At 50.4% G+C, this 13,587-nt stretch overlaps 1 protein-coding gene across 3 annotated transcripts in view; it reads right to left on the bottom strand.

The window, feature by feature from the left end:
• The window catches only part of LOC138516797 (histamine H2 receptor-like), a 623,453-nt gene that overhangs the window by 164,245 nt on the left and 445,621 nt on the right, over positions 1–13,587 (bottom strand). The window lies entirely within an intron of this gene.

Below are 13,587 nucleotides of genomic sequence, written 5' to 3'. Positions count from 1 at the left end.
CCTCGCTGCACTTACTCAGAACATTACTGCCCTGTTTTCCCCTCCCATCTTGCTTGCACTTTCCCACATCCCTTTCCCCTTGCATTTCTCGTTCTTGCACTTGCATGATCTGAATGACACAAGACCTATTAAGATCGTTTGTCTTGTGCTCCCTCTATCTTCCCTCCCCTCTTGTCGCGCCTAGAAACACATGTGTACAGGTGTGTTATAAATGACTTATATCATACTATATCATCTTTTATAACAGATGCCCAGAAAAAAATATACAATGCCGCAGTAAGAAATGGCTAGACTGGCTTCAACCAAATGCTATTCTAGCCAGGTAATTACACATAGCAGGACTGCTTTATCAGAAATGCGCAGTTAAAAAAAAGTCATACCAAACTGAGGAATGACTAGACTGGCTGTATGAAAATGCCTCTATAGTCACTAATAGCACATATATTGCCTGCTTAGCCTGGACATGACCAACCATTATGATTTATTGCACAATCCCGCCCCTCCCCGCTCCCTCCCACCTCTACCCCAACCTCAAAAATCAGCTCCTTGGACCAGAATTACCTTCATGTCCCTCTTCCTTGTCCCTGAGCTTACATATGAGGCTCCTTGGCTCATAGGTAATTACTTGGCAGAGGAAGAGTGGGACTAGGAGTAATGAAGATTACAGGTAGTTAAGTCAGGCATTACCTCCATGTACCGCTACCTCATCATGTTACTCTTCTCTATCTACACTAATCCTCTATCTGTACTTATTTATTCCCTCAATCTTTCATATCACTTTACTCTCTTGACTCACAGATCTCATGATATTTCTCCTCCTTCTCTGACTCTCTTCACTCTGCCATCTCAGCGTGCCTTTCTGCTGTTCGGTCTTGGGTGCTCTCTCATTTGTTCCCCTCCCCTGCCTCTGCCTCACTCTGGTGTCCTTTTCTCTCCTACCTTTTTCTCTTTTTCCTCACTGGCCTTAATCTCAGGGTCACCTTTGACTCTTCTTTATCATGTTCCCACCATATTTCTACTAATGGTCGTGTCTGTTGCTTATACCTTTACAATATACGTTGCATACAACCATTCCTACCATTTCAAGCTACCAAACTTATTATCTTTTCCTCTCTTCTCTCTCAACTCAATGCTTCCTCTGCCCTGGTATTGGGCCTTCCTTCCTCTCATCTTACTACAGTTTTTTCTGTATTTACTTCCAGCATCCGTGTTCTCTTTCTTTAACTTCCAGATCCTCTATTAATTCATCTCTTCTCTGCTTACCCACCTTCCATTTGAATCTTGTCTTCTTTTTCACTTCCTATCTATTGCTTGCAAGGGCAGCCATGGTCAAGCCCCCCTTACATGTCCTCTATTTTAACCCCTATTGCCCCTCCCTCACTCTTCGCTCACAACACTTACACCTCTCTGTTCCAACACACCCCCACCCCACCCGACACCCCATCTCGCACCTGTACATATTTCACTCTTCTTGCACCTGTACTCTGGAGCTCTTTTCCTCCTGACATTCGTCCTTCTCCTTCACTTCACATCTTTCATACCCATTTAAAAGCCCCTTTTCTCGCCTCTCTCTCCGCTAATTTCTCTGTGTTGTTAATCAATTTTGTAATTTATCAAATTCATATCGTGTTCCGTATTCTCTAAATCATGTACATAGCTTTGGCGAAAGCACTTTACAAATCTCAATAAAATATATAAAATATAAAACTATAAAACTAAAGCATGACACATCTTTTCTAGTTGTGAATGTTGCAATAATCGATGATGGGATTGCATTGTTCACTTAGCCGGTCCAACTTGTGCAAAGCGGAATTCCAGTTGGTGGTCTTTGTGTGTTCTGTGGCAACATGTGGTGAACCTGCAATTGCCACAGTATTTCTTACACTGTAGGCCTAGATTAAGTGTTAGGTGATCGTCTGGGCCATGCCAATGATTTCCTTCAGGAGGCTGGCAAATGCAGATGAAATCCTTCACCAGAAAGGGACAGACATGCACAAAGTAAGGACAAGGCATTGTCTTTCCAATTCACAGGACAGCAAGGGTTTTAGACCCACCACCAGCAGAAAACAAGTCTAGAATTAGATGTGGGGTATTAGTCATAGGGCCACCACCTGCTTCACTTTCTCACAGATGTACACTTCACTGGAGCTTTTGTAGCAAAAAATTCCGCTATAGACAAAGTGCACCTGCTGTCCCCTTCCTATACTTCAGTATCGGGACCTCTCTTGCATGGCTGGTGGAGTGAAGGTTACCCAATTTGTGGTCACAGCAATTGAGTCAATGCGCCGCCCACTGGGTCACATGTCCTTGGTTAAATGATCTTTCTGGCCCTCTGGTTGATCTTGTGCCTTCCCAACTTTAAAAAGAACCTTGATGTACAACTCAATTTTTTCTACAAAAGAATAGGGCAACATTATGGCCAGTTAAGGTTCAGCAAGCCCACGCTGTCATGTGACGGCTGACTTTTTGGTCCATGCCAAAATATCTCACTGATGTTGCACAACGAAGATCATTGCTGAGCCTGTGTGCACCATGCACCACTGGAAAATTGGGACTTGGGCTTTGCATCTCATACGATGTCACAACAGCAATGGTTTTGTCAGTAATGGGATGGGGTAGTATGTTGATTGGCATCTGGAGGGCTGACGTTGAGGTCTTGCAAGCTCATCTCAGTCCTGGGATTGGTGAAACATCTCATGGGTTCGCAAAGATGTGTCACTCGGGTTGGTCCACAGTTTAGTTGAGCAGGTGGTGAGATGCTGTTATTCTTTGTACTGCATACGAAAATTCCATATTCTGGAATGTTTGGGAGTGCTTAGATGTGCTCTGCTATGCTTAACAGATTGTGACAGTGGGCTTGGTGGTGGTGCTGCCACACATGGATGTTTTACAATGTCAGATCTGCCATGCTGTGTTGGAAAGACACTGTTCTCAGGTGGAGGAGTAACGTTGCCCTCCCCCCATCTCTGTAACTGTTGTCTCTGCAATATCAGTCCTTTCCATAATCATTTGCTGCAGCCAGGTCTCAGATGGGCCATCACCTTCACCGTGGTCAACATCACCATTAGTCTCAGACTCATAGGTGGATGTGGATGGTAGCAAAGACCAGGCATTTCCCTAATGCTGGTTTTCTACCCTATGAGTTGTTTCTCTCAAAACATACATTCAATCAGATACCATAGATACAATATGCACCTCCCCAAACTTTGTCCCAGTAATAGTGGAGTGAAGCTCCTTCTTCTCTAGCTGCTATACCTGAGCATGTACTACATCCCATTGCAGGTGCTACTGAAGTTGTGGCAGACTCCTTCAATTATTGATACACAATTCAGCCATCTCAGCTCCATACTGCAACTGATGCAGCTGATGTCAAATTCCCCTAACCGCATGCCCTCCCCTCACTATGGCTCATTTACCTAACTCGCCATCATTATACTTTCCGTTGATACAATTGGCTGCATATCACTCAAGGTGTACTGAGTTTCTTTGTTGCATTTGCTGTGCCAAAAACAAAATGAACACATCTTTCAGAACAGTGGCAGCTACCTTGGACTGTCATGTTCAGGCACTGTTTTCTACAGTTTATGCTGAAGTATAATATGCATTTGCAAATTCCCTGGCTCTGTGCATGTATAACTATTTATATTATGTTTATTTATTTTTGTTTGTTTCTTTTTTTTTTTTAAAGAGCTCTTCTTTTTTTGTATTTCTGCATTGTGTAAGAAATATGTCTAAAGGCAGTACCATACATATCTTGTTACTTAACATCTGACTGTACTCTGTTCACATTTACAAAATGTTACATTACATTTGTGAATACAAACAGGGATGTGGGATTGTGAAATGGAGGAAGACAATCTTTTGTTTTCTGTGTGCTTGCATGGCTGGCATCGTCACGAGGGGGACTCTAGCTCTTCTATTCAATGCCTCAGTGTTAGGGATATGCATAATTTGTATGCTTCATCCTCTCTCATAGTGAGACACCCAGCACTTTTTGCTGGACTTCTGGACCTTTTTCTTTAAATCCTGAATGAGTGAAGCCTTTTCACCCTTATTCATTCTTGTGGCATCTGTCTTTTGGAACTCTATTCTTTGTACTCTACATGTACTATGGAGTCTGTCTGCTCCATAGCTCTTAAAGGCACCTGAGCTCGTTTTAATACTGCAGCACACAACTCCTTATGGGTAGTGTTGCTGGGGACACATAGGGTCCTCCTTTGAGATTCTTTTTCTTTATGCTAGAGTAGCTACAGTTCTTAAAGATGGAGAGATACTTACAGGCCGATTCATGGAATTAATGTGCTCGGAAAAAACGGCGCACGCGTGCGAAAACGTGCGATTCGCAGTGAAATAGCGAAAATCGCAGTGAAAGTGCGATTATCGCACAGAAAACATCGCACATCTATTCATGGAAGTCCGTGCACGCGCAAAATGTGGGATGTGCGCTGAAAAAGTGTGCGGCGCACGCTGTCGCACGCTGGCGCACAGGTCATCGAACGCTGTGCGATTAGGCGACAGCGAATTCGCACATAGCGCGGCACACATAACAAAAGTAGGCGTAACACGGGGCGTCACACGCAGAATGGGGAACAACTTGTGAAAATGTGGGCGTCACGGGGGAAGTACAGGAGGCAAGTGCGCAAAACGCCCACACGCTCGCCTACAACACGTATTCATGGAATCGAATAGGGAAAAACAGCGCACGGCCAAAGACGCGCACATGCCCATACATGTCCGCCACACGAAAGCAGGCAGTAGCGTCCCTGCGCAGGAAAAAAATGTGCGCCAAAGTTCTACACGCGCGAGAAGGCCCACACGCGATGGGGCCAGGGGGAGCGTGTGCGTGTATCTCAGAGGTGCACGAGAAGTCTCACACGCGATCAGGCCTGGGGGAGCGTGTGCGTGTATTTCAGAGGTGCGCGTGAAGTTCCACACGCGATTGGCCGCGTGTATTTCAGAGGTGCACGAGAAGTACCACACGCGATTGGGCCTGGGGGAGCGTGTGCGTGTAGTACAGAGGTGCGCGAGAAGTTCCACACGCGATTGGCCTGGGCGCGTGTATTTCAGGGGTGCGCGAGAAGTTCCACACGCGATTGGCCTGGGCGCATGTATTTCAGAGGTGCGCGAGAAGGTCCACACGCGAATGGGCCTGCGGGAGCGTGAGCGTGTATTTCAGAGGTGCGTGTGAAGTTCCACACGCGATTGGCCTGGGCGCGTGTATTTCAGAGGTGCGCGAGAAGTTCCACACCCGATTGGCCTGGGCGCGTGTATTTCAGAGGTGCGCGAGAAGTTCCACACGCGATTGGCCTGGGCGCGTGTATTTCAGAGGTGCGCGAGAAGTTGCACACGCGATTGGCCTGGGCGCGTGTATTTTAGGGGTGCGCAAGAAGTTTCTCACACGCGATTGGCCTGGGCGCGTGTATTTCAGGGGCTCGCGGGTGTTTTTACACGCGATCGGGCCTGGGGGAGCGGGGTTCGTGTATTTCAGGGGCTCGCCGGTGTTTTTACACGCGATCGGGCCTGGGGGAGCGGGGTACGTGTATTTCAGGGGCTCGTGGGTGTATGTACACGCGATCGGGCCTGGGGGAGCGGGTTACGTGTATTTCAGGGGCTCGCGGGTGTTTTTACACGCGATCTGGCCTGGGGGAGCAGGGTACCACGCACCGTCTGCCTTGCGTGTAGAAGAACACGTAGCCAACACCCACCCGCTGTGAAGTAATAGCGTGTGAACCCCAACGCCTGCAAGACACACGCACCGCACCCTACGAAAAGCAACGCCCGTGCGCTATACATCACAGACACGTATACGCGCTAAGGGCCTTTGGTCCAATGGAATCGCGTATGCGTGCTGACGCGCTTACGCGCTAAGGGCCTTTCCTCGATTCACACGCTGACGTGCAGAATTTTCACGTGCCAAATCACTCCGTATCAAGCTGGCCACGCGTAAGCACACGGAAGACCACACTCCTGCCCAAAAGGCCGAATTACTGCCCCCCAGAGCCCCGAGCAGCCTCCCACGAGCCATCTGCTGCTGCCTGCCTGCCTGCTGCCACCGTGCCCTGCCATTTGGTGCCTGCACATCAGCCATCTGCAGGGGTCCAGTTGCTGTGTCCACCCCTGCTGGAACAGAACACTCCCGACTGGGATGCCATCGCTCCACAGCCCAGCCCCAGGACCCAGTTACCCACCCACGCCTGCCTCGGGGGTCGCCATGTCGGGGCAAACACCATCCGAGACCACTGGCGACCCCCAGCCAGAGGGGCAGAGGGCCAACAGCTTCAGTCAGAAGGAAGTTGGTGTCCTGGTGGAGCTTGTCCTGGGGCATTATGATGCCCTCTTCGGATCACCACGCGCCGACAAGGAAGGACGGGACAGGATCTGGGACGACTTTGTGGTTGCTATCAACGCGGAGGGGGTGTCAACTACCATCCAGCTGAGGGTCCTGGAACGCGTACGCCCAGCGCTCCATGCCCAGATCCTTGAGAGGCAGACCCGCCTGGAGTCGAGCGGTAAGTGGCCAAGCATTGCTGTGTGAGACAGGGCATGTTGCAGCGTGCTGGTTGTCTGATACTTGCCTGTATGTGTGGCATAGGCCATGTACGCGTGTGTGTGTGCAGGGGCATCATGGTCATGCATGTGAGACCAGTAATGTGTGAAGCACACGGTTGGTGTATGTGTTTAAATGCAACATGGGGAGCCCTATGCGGAATGGACACATGAGAGCATGCCATTCTCTGTTCCTGGACATGGGTGTGGGTGAGGGATGGGTGCTGATGCCATGTACATGTATGCTGTCCATGTCTGTGTTTCTGACCTGCATGTCTGTGACTTGTGGATGCCATGGATGCATGACACATGTCTGTGACAATGTTCAGATTCACTGATGCAGCCTAGTTATCCTTGCATCCACTGTGTCTGGGGTGGACGCGTCCAGATGGATGAAAGTACGTTGAAGTGTGTGCATGTGATAGGCATGACCCATGATGCATGTGAGTCCAAAAACAACATTGTATGCTTCAAGAGTCCCTTGGACATGTTTGCTTATGTCCATAGCATGCGCCATGCCTGTTACTGCTTGTGTTTTGCCTGCACTGACCCATGTGTTGTGGAGGGACATGATGGAAGTGATCTTTGACAGTGCCACTCATCTGCTGTTGCTTCCTGTCTAGGGGACCATTGTACAGTACCCTGATGCTTGTGTTCTATGTCTCCCTCTACACAGCGCAAAGTGAAGAAGAGGGCGGAGATGGCACTGTGGAGCTAAGCGGCGGGGATGCCCCCACGGCTGCAGTGGAAGGGGTGGGTGAGCCCCCACAGGGGCTTGCAACGGCGGAAGACGGTGTGGAGCCATCTAGGTTGGTGGTTTCCACAGAGGAGGAGGAGGCCGCTACTGAGCCGCACATGGGGCCTGGTGGGGGCATCCCTGCTGGTGCAAGTGGTGCAGTCCAGGGGCAGGGGCAGGGGCAGGAGGCAGCACAGGTCGCCGTGGAGGTGCCTGTGCATGTCACTGTCCCTGACACTGTGACTGCACCACCGTGCACCAGCAGGGATGCCCCATCCCAGGCCCGTCCGCAGGTAGGGGGGATGTCCATGTCATCTGACTCCCCTCCACCTGCGGACGAGGGGACCCCTAGCCGTATGGAGAAGGTCCTGATTGGTGTCGCGTTGCGCACAGCTGTCATTCGTGATGAGGTGCGTGCTTCCCGGGGGAGCACGCACGTCATCACGAAGAGCACCGTGCCAACGTGGCCCAGTTGGGAGCGGTCATAGTCGGGGGTCTCGTACATGTGTCGGGCACTCTGGGGACCCTCTCCTCCTCTGTGGAGGCTATGCGCCAGTCGTACTCCATGCCGTCTTCCGGCCCAGATGCCACCAGGGCCCCCTGTGGACCTGCCCCGACCAATGCAGCCACCTCGGTGGGGATCCCATCCCTGCCACAGTCGGGAGTCGGAGGTCCAGCAGGGGTGGACACACCAGCAACTGGACCACAGCATCATCGGGCAGGGCACGTGCACAACGGCGTCGGTGGTTTCCATCAGCCTGGATGCCATCGTGCTGGCACAGGCAGTTGAGTTGGAGGCAGCGGCAGGCTCGACGTGGGAGGCATCATGGCTCGGGGCCATCAACATCAGGGGTGCAGGCATCGGCCGGAGGGCAGGAGAACCCTGGAATGGGAGTGGCTTCCGTGTGGGAGCGGTTGGGCCAGCAGATAGGTGCGGAGCGGCAGCGGGCAGAGGAGGAACGGCTCACAATGGTCAGGGCGGAGAACTCCATGCGGAGGGTGCTGAGGCGGGCTGAGTACCTCGAGGGTCTTCGCAGGGAGTTGGAGCTGGACACTGCATTATCCCTGCGGGACCTTGGGGCCAGGGAACATGCCCGCCTCCAAGCCATTGAACAGGAGTTTGATGATGCTCTGGCCCATGACAACAACCAGTGAGCCGTCGGACTAGCCCGCTGCCCTTGTAAATAGTTATGTAGTTAGTGTATGTTTCCTTTGCTTTTTTATTTATTTTGGACCTTTTGGACAATGGGCCACATTCTTGTATATAGTTTTATTTTATTAGGTAGTATTTTTATGTAGTTTTCATCTCTTCGGTTGGGATCATGGACCCTGGTTTGTTTATCTGTATATAGTTGAATGTTAGATTTTTTTATTTTTTTTTGGATTTACCCATGGAGCAATGGTTTTCGGTTTTGTATTTACCTTGGATTTACTTTCTTGAACTGTGACTTTGGACACCTTTCCTTTGGATTATGATTTGTCGTTTTTCATTATTTTACGGACATGCTGCTTTTGGTTTTTGATTCCCATTGTCATTTGTTTATTTTTAATTCCATTTATGCTGTTTTTAATACATTTTTTTCATCAAACTTCAATGTGTAGTATCATCTCATTGGTATCATGCATATCATGATATGGGTTTTGAGATTCACTGACACCCATTGGGTGTATGTGAGGGCCATGTGTTCATTTCCAGACTTGCTATTGGGGTTCTATCATGTCATTGCCATTTCTAAGTGGGTGGATGCAATACTCGAGTGGGTGTTTTGCATTTGGAGGCTGACCATAAGGGCCAGGGATCTAGATTGTGATGACATGTTGGCTGGGGGACATGTGTGGGGGCATGCTGGCAGGTGCCCCGCAATGCTGGGGGGTGGGGGTGCAGGGGGACATGAGTGGGACATGAGTGGGGGCCTGCTGGCAGGTGCCCCACAGTGCTGGGGGGTGGGGGTGGTGGGGAACATGAGTTGGACATGGGTGGGGGCCTGCTGGCAGGTGCCCCACAGTGCTGGGGGGTGGGGGTGGTGGGGAACATGAGTTGGACATGGGTGGGGGCCTGCTGGCAGGTGCCCCGCAATGCTGGGGGTGGGGGTGGTGGGGAACATGAGTGGGACATGAGTGGGTGCCTGCTGGCAGGTGCCCCGCAATGGTTGGGTGGGGGTGGTGGGAGACATGGGTGGGGGCCTGGTGGAGGGTGCCCCTGCACTGCTGGGGGGTGGGGGTGCAAGGGGACATGAGTTGGTGATCATTAGTGCAAGGAGACATGTGCCTTTGCTGGGGGGCATGCCCATGTTGGGTGGGCTGCCTACGGGACATGACCAGGGATGCAGGGTAGTCCCCTGTGGTGTGGGCTGCCTGCAGGGGCCGTGGAGGGTGTACAGGGAACACCTGGGAGGACCCACACTGGCAAATCACATATAGGACTCCCCGGCACCCCTGAAATACACGTACCCTGCTGAAATTACGTGTAAAACTTTCCGCGCACCCCTGGTATACACGCACACGCTCCCCCCGGCCAATTGCGTGTGGAACTTCGCGCGCACCCCTGAAATACCCGCACGCAACCCAATCGCGTGTGAAACTTCCCGCGCACCCCTGAAATACCCACACGCAGCCCAATCGCGTGTGCAACTTCCCGCGCACCTCTGATATACACGCACACGCTCCCCCAGGCCAGATCGCGTGTGGAACTTCTCGCGCACCTCTGAAATACATGCACACGCTCCCCCAGGCCAATCGCGTGTGGAACTTCTCACGCACCTTGGAAATACACGTGCCCAGGCCAATCGCGTGTGGAACTTCACGCGCACCTCTGAAATACACACGCCAAGGCCAATCGCGTGTGGAACTTCTCGCGCACCCCTGAAATACACGCGCCCAGGCCAATCACGTGTGGAACTTCATGCGCACCTCTGAAATACACGCGCCCAGGCCAATCGCGTGTGGAACTTCTCGCGCACCCCTGAAATACACGCGCCCAGGCCAATCGCGTGTGGAACTTCTCGCGCACCCCTGAAATACACGCGCTCAGGCCAATCGCGTGTGGAACTTCTCGCGCACCCCTGAAATACACGCGCCCAGGGCAATCGCGTGTGGAACTTCTCGCGCACCTCTGAAATACACGCGCCCAGGCCAATCGCGTGTGGAACTTCTCGCGCACCCCTGAAATACACGCGCCCAGGCCAGATCGCGTGTGTAACTTCTCGCGCACGCGTGTTCCCGAAACCCGTAATACGCGTTCCCCGCTTTGCGTTTGCTGTTTGCCAGTCCGGTAAACTGGTACAGGGTTGGCACAGCCCTTTGCGATGGGTTTGCTATCTTGATGGCTTTCCCTTGCGCTAGGGCGTTCTTGGGGGCGTAACTGGCGCTGCTGCAGGGTCGCTGTGCCACTCTGCGCCACATCTGCTTTTGGAGGCGAGAATCCATGAATACGCTGTGCGCGGAAATTGATTTTATCGCACGCGGCTGGCGCAGACACTTTTGAGAGGAATTACATGAATCGGCCTGTTAAAACTCTATGGTCGGAGAGATTGGCACACACCACCTTATGTGGAGTGCCAAAGGTTTCTCTAGTATCCCCCTTCTCTCTGCTTCTGTGACTTTTTGGTCACATAAACAATCTCCTAGTTATGGCTGGTGGCAGTGGACATGTTCATACAACTATTGTGTACATTTGGTATCAGGTAATAATATCCGTATATATGGGTGCCGTATATAATGTTGCCGGGAAAAGATTGTGGCGACATTGTTTAGGTGACCATATATATAGGGACAGGGGGCACGGGGCGTTGCGGGGGTGACCCCTGGTCCCCTTGAAAGAAAAAAAGGGGTTGGAGTTGCGGGGGGTGTCCCTCGCATGGTCCATGTAATAATGTCCCCTCAAAAAAACAGCCATTTTTCAGCGATTTTATTGCATGGCGATATTTGTAAGGGGACATTATTACATGCAACGGTACATTTTATACTGCGGGCTATGTCCATAGCCTCGGTAGTGCTCAATAGAGGCACCCAAGTACCAACTTGGGGCCCCCTTCTTTCTTTTGCCATTACTAGCGTGGTTGTTCTTTGTTAGCCCTTCTTCTACCATGCTGGCAGAGAGAAGTCAGTGTTTATGTTTTGCCTTCGGCATGAACACTTGGGTGTCCCCGCCTAGGCTCCAGAATGTCTGGGCTGGCAGGAAGTAGGGGAGGAGTTCACCGCCCACCTGTCCTTTGTCTGTCAGAGTGCCTGAAAAGGACCAGCTCCTACAGAGGGTTTGGCTGGCCTGATTGGACAGCCAAATGCTCCTTTCTGTAAAATGCAGAGCGAGATTGCAGAGGAGTGTGTGCAGGAACTACAAAAAGGTGAGGTTTCTGGAGTAAAAAGCAAGTCAGCCACTGGAAGCTAAAGTAACTGCAGAAGAAGGTGACCAGAGACGCCTCCAGGCCCTTTGCAACACCATAAAGCGACCACTGCTGTCCTTACCCTGTTTTCTGTGCGACATAGGAACTCTGAAGAGGACAACTCCTTCCCTGTGGCTGGTAGGAACAACCAGGCCCAAGACAAACTTTAAATTGAGCCATCTCCCGAGGTCCTAGGCATTTCCAGAGCTTTGGAACCCCAATACCAGGAGACCTGCTGCCCACTTCAAGTGCATCCTTGTGGAAAGGCTGAATCCATCAAATTCTTTATTGAGTCCTCAAGGACACTCCACCGATCCGATCTAAAATGATTCTGGTGTAAATATAATAAATACACAATTTTATATACATTATAAGTGTAAGTTCTTCTTTGATGTGCATGTGTGAGTTCAGTGTATTTACTTACAACTCACATCTTCCTCTTAAGATGAGCCTGACTGCTCTGCCAATCTACCAAGACCCTGAGTTACTACAGACTGATACTAAGAGTTGGGGATCTACAAACCACTTGGAACGTATACTAAAGTCTTACCTCCAGGTGGGACTCTAGGAAAACTCCGCTAACACTCAGCAAGATTGCCAAGTTAATTAGGTATTCTTATTGGCGGACTTACTCACCAAGATGAGCGTTTTCAGGGATAAACAAGAGCAATATGTTCAAATGTCATTTTCAAGTATATTAGATGCTACAGACCTGTTGACACACATGATGGTCACTTTTCCTTCAACAATAGTAAAAAAGAAATGCTGCATGCGTTGCACACTGACTGCTACTGCATGTAATCTCCTTCCTCCAAATAACTTTGGTAAACCTTACTCTTGCCTATTGCTCTCTCCTATCACAAACACTCATTGGTAGTCACTTCCGGGAAATATCATGTGTGCGCACGTCATGCAAGGTGGTGTGAGAAACCTGAAGGTGCCTCAACCGCAAGTCCCCGGGGATCTGTCATCCAGGTGGCTAGGAGACGGCCATCACTTTTGGATCCAGTTTCTTGGGGGTGGACCATTGCAGGGGATCACCTGGGTGAGGAGTCTTTGGGGAGTGGGAGACCGGATGGCGAGACACAGTATCCCCTTCCTTGTAACACCTTTATCCCATCTTACCAGGTAGGATACTTAGGAACTCAGCACCCTCCCTTTACAATATAAACACTTTCTCACAGACAGCTCACTATGAGAGAAAAACAGACTAAAACCCAATCTGTGTACCGGACAAATGCCAATACAATGGTCAGGCAGGGTCTGGCAATTACTGACCATCACACACACTGACTTCCATTACGCTTCCCCACATTGATAAAAGGCGGAGCACGAAGACACACTCTGAGCAAGGCAAAACACACGAGGAAGCAGCAGTTCCAAGATGGCAGTTTAACATGAGTAGATGGCAGCTACACAGAAGGGGATCGCAAGGAGAGAAGTGCCCTTGACCTTTTTTTCGACGAGGAACCGTTACTTTCACAATCCCTCGAGAACAGACTGGTACCATACCGATCTGTGCTAAAGCCAAGGTTGCAAGCAGCAACATTGTATGGTGAGCGCTGTAGTGAACATTGTGTTAAAAAATTTGTGATAACCAACGCGAGTGAAGTGGAAAAACAGATGAGTGATTTTACTTTGAAACTAAGATACAATACCTTTGACAGAGTGGTCCAGCACCACGTGTGCTTATTCGAAGATCGCTGTAAGGTATCCAACTAAGAGTAAAGATTGGTAAAAGAGTGGCAAAGAACTGTGCATCGAAGTGGTCCTGAGACGGGTCAAGCACAATCATGTGCACAATCGCAAATCTTTGATATTGACACTACCAAACAAATTGATGAAAAAAGTGAATTAAGCTTTTTGGGATCAAATAAGTATTGTGTTAAAGAGAATTACATTGGTTTGATCCCGGTGGAGGGA

Source organism: Ambystoma mexicanum, chromosome 6q (assembly GCF_040938575.1).
Source record: "Ambystoma mexicanum isolate Mex_15411 chromosome 6q, UKY_AmexF1_1, whole genome shotgun sequence".
Classification (NCBI taxonomy): Eukaryota; Metazoa; Chordata; class Amphibia; order Caudata; family Ambystomatidae; genus Ambystoma; species Ambystoma mexicanum.
The sequence above is the reverse complement of the archived record's forward strand: the minus strand, read 5'-3'. Positions and strand labels throughout refer to the sequence as shown.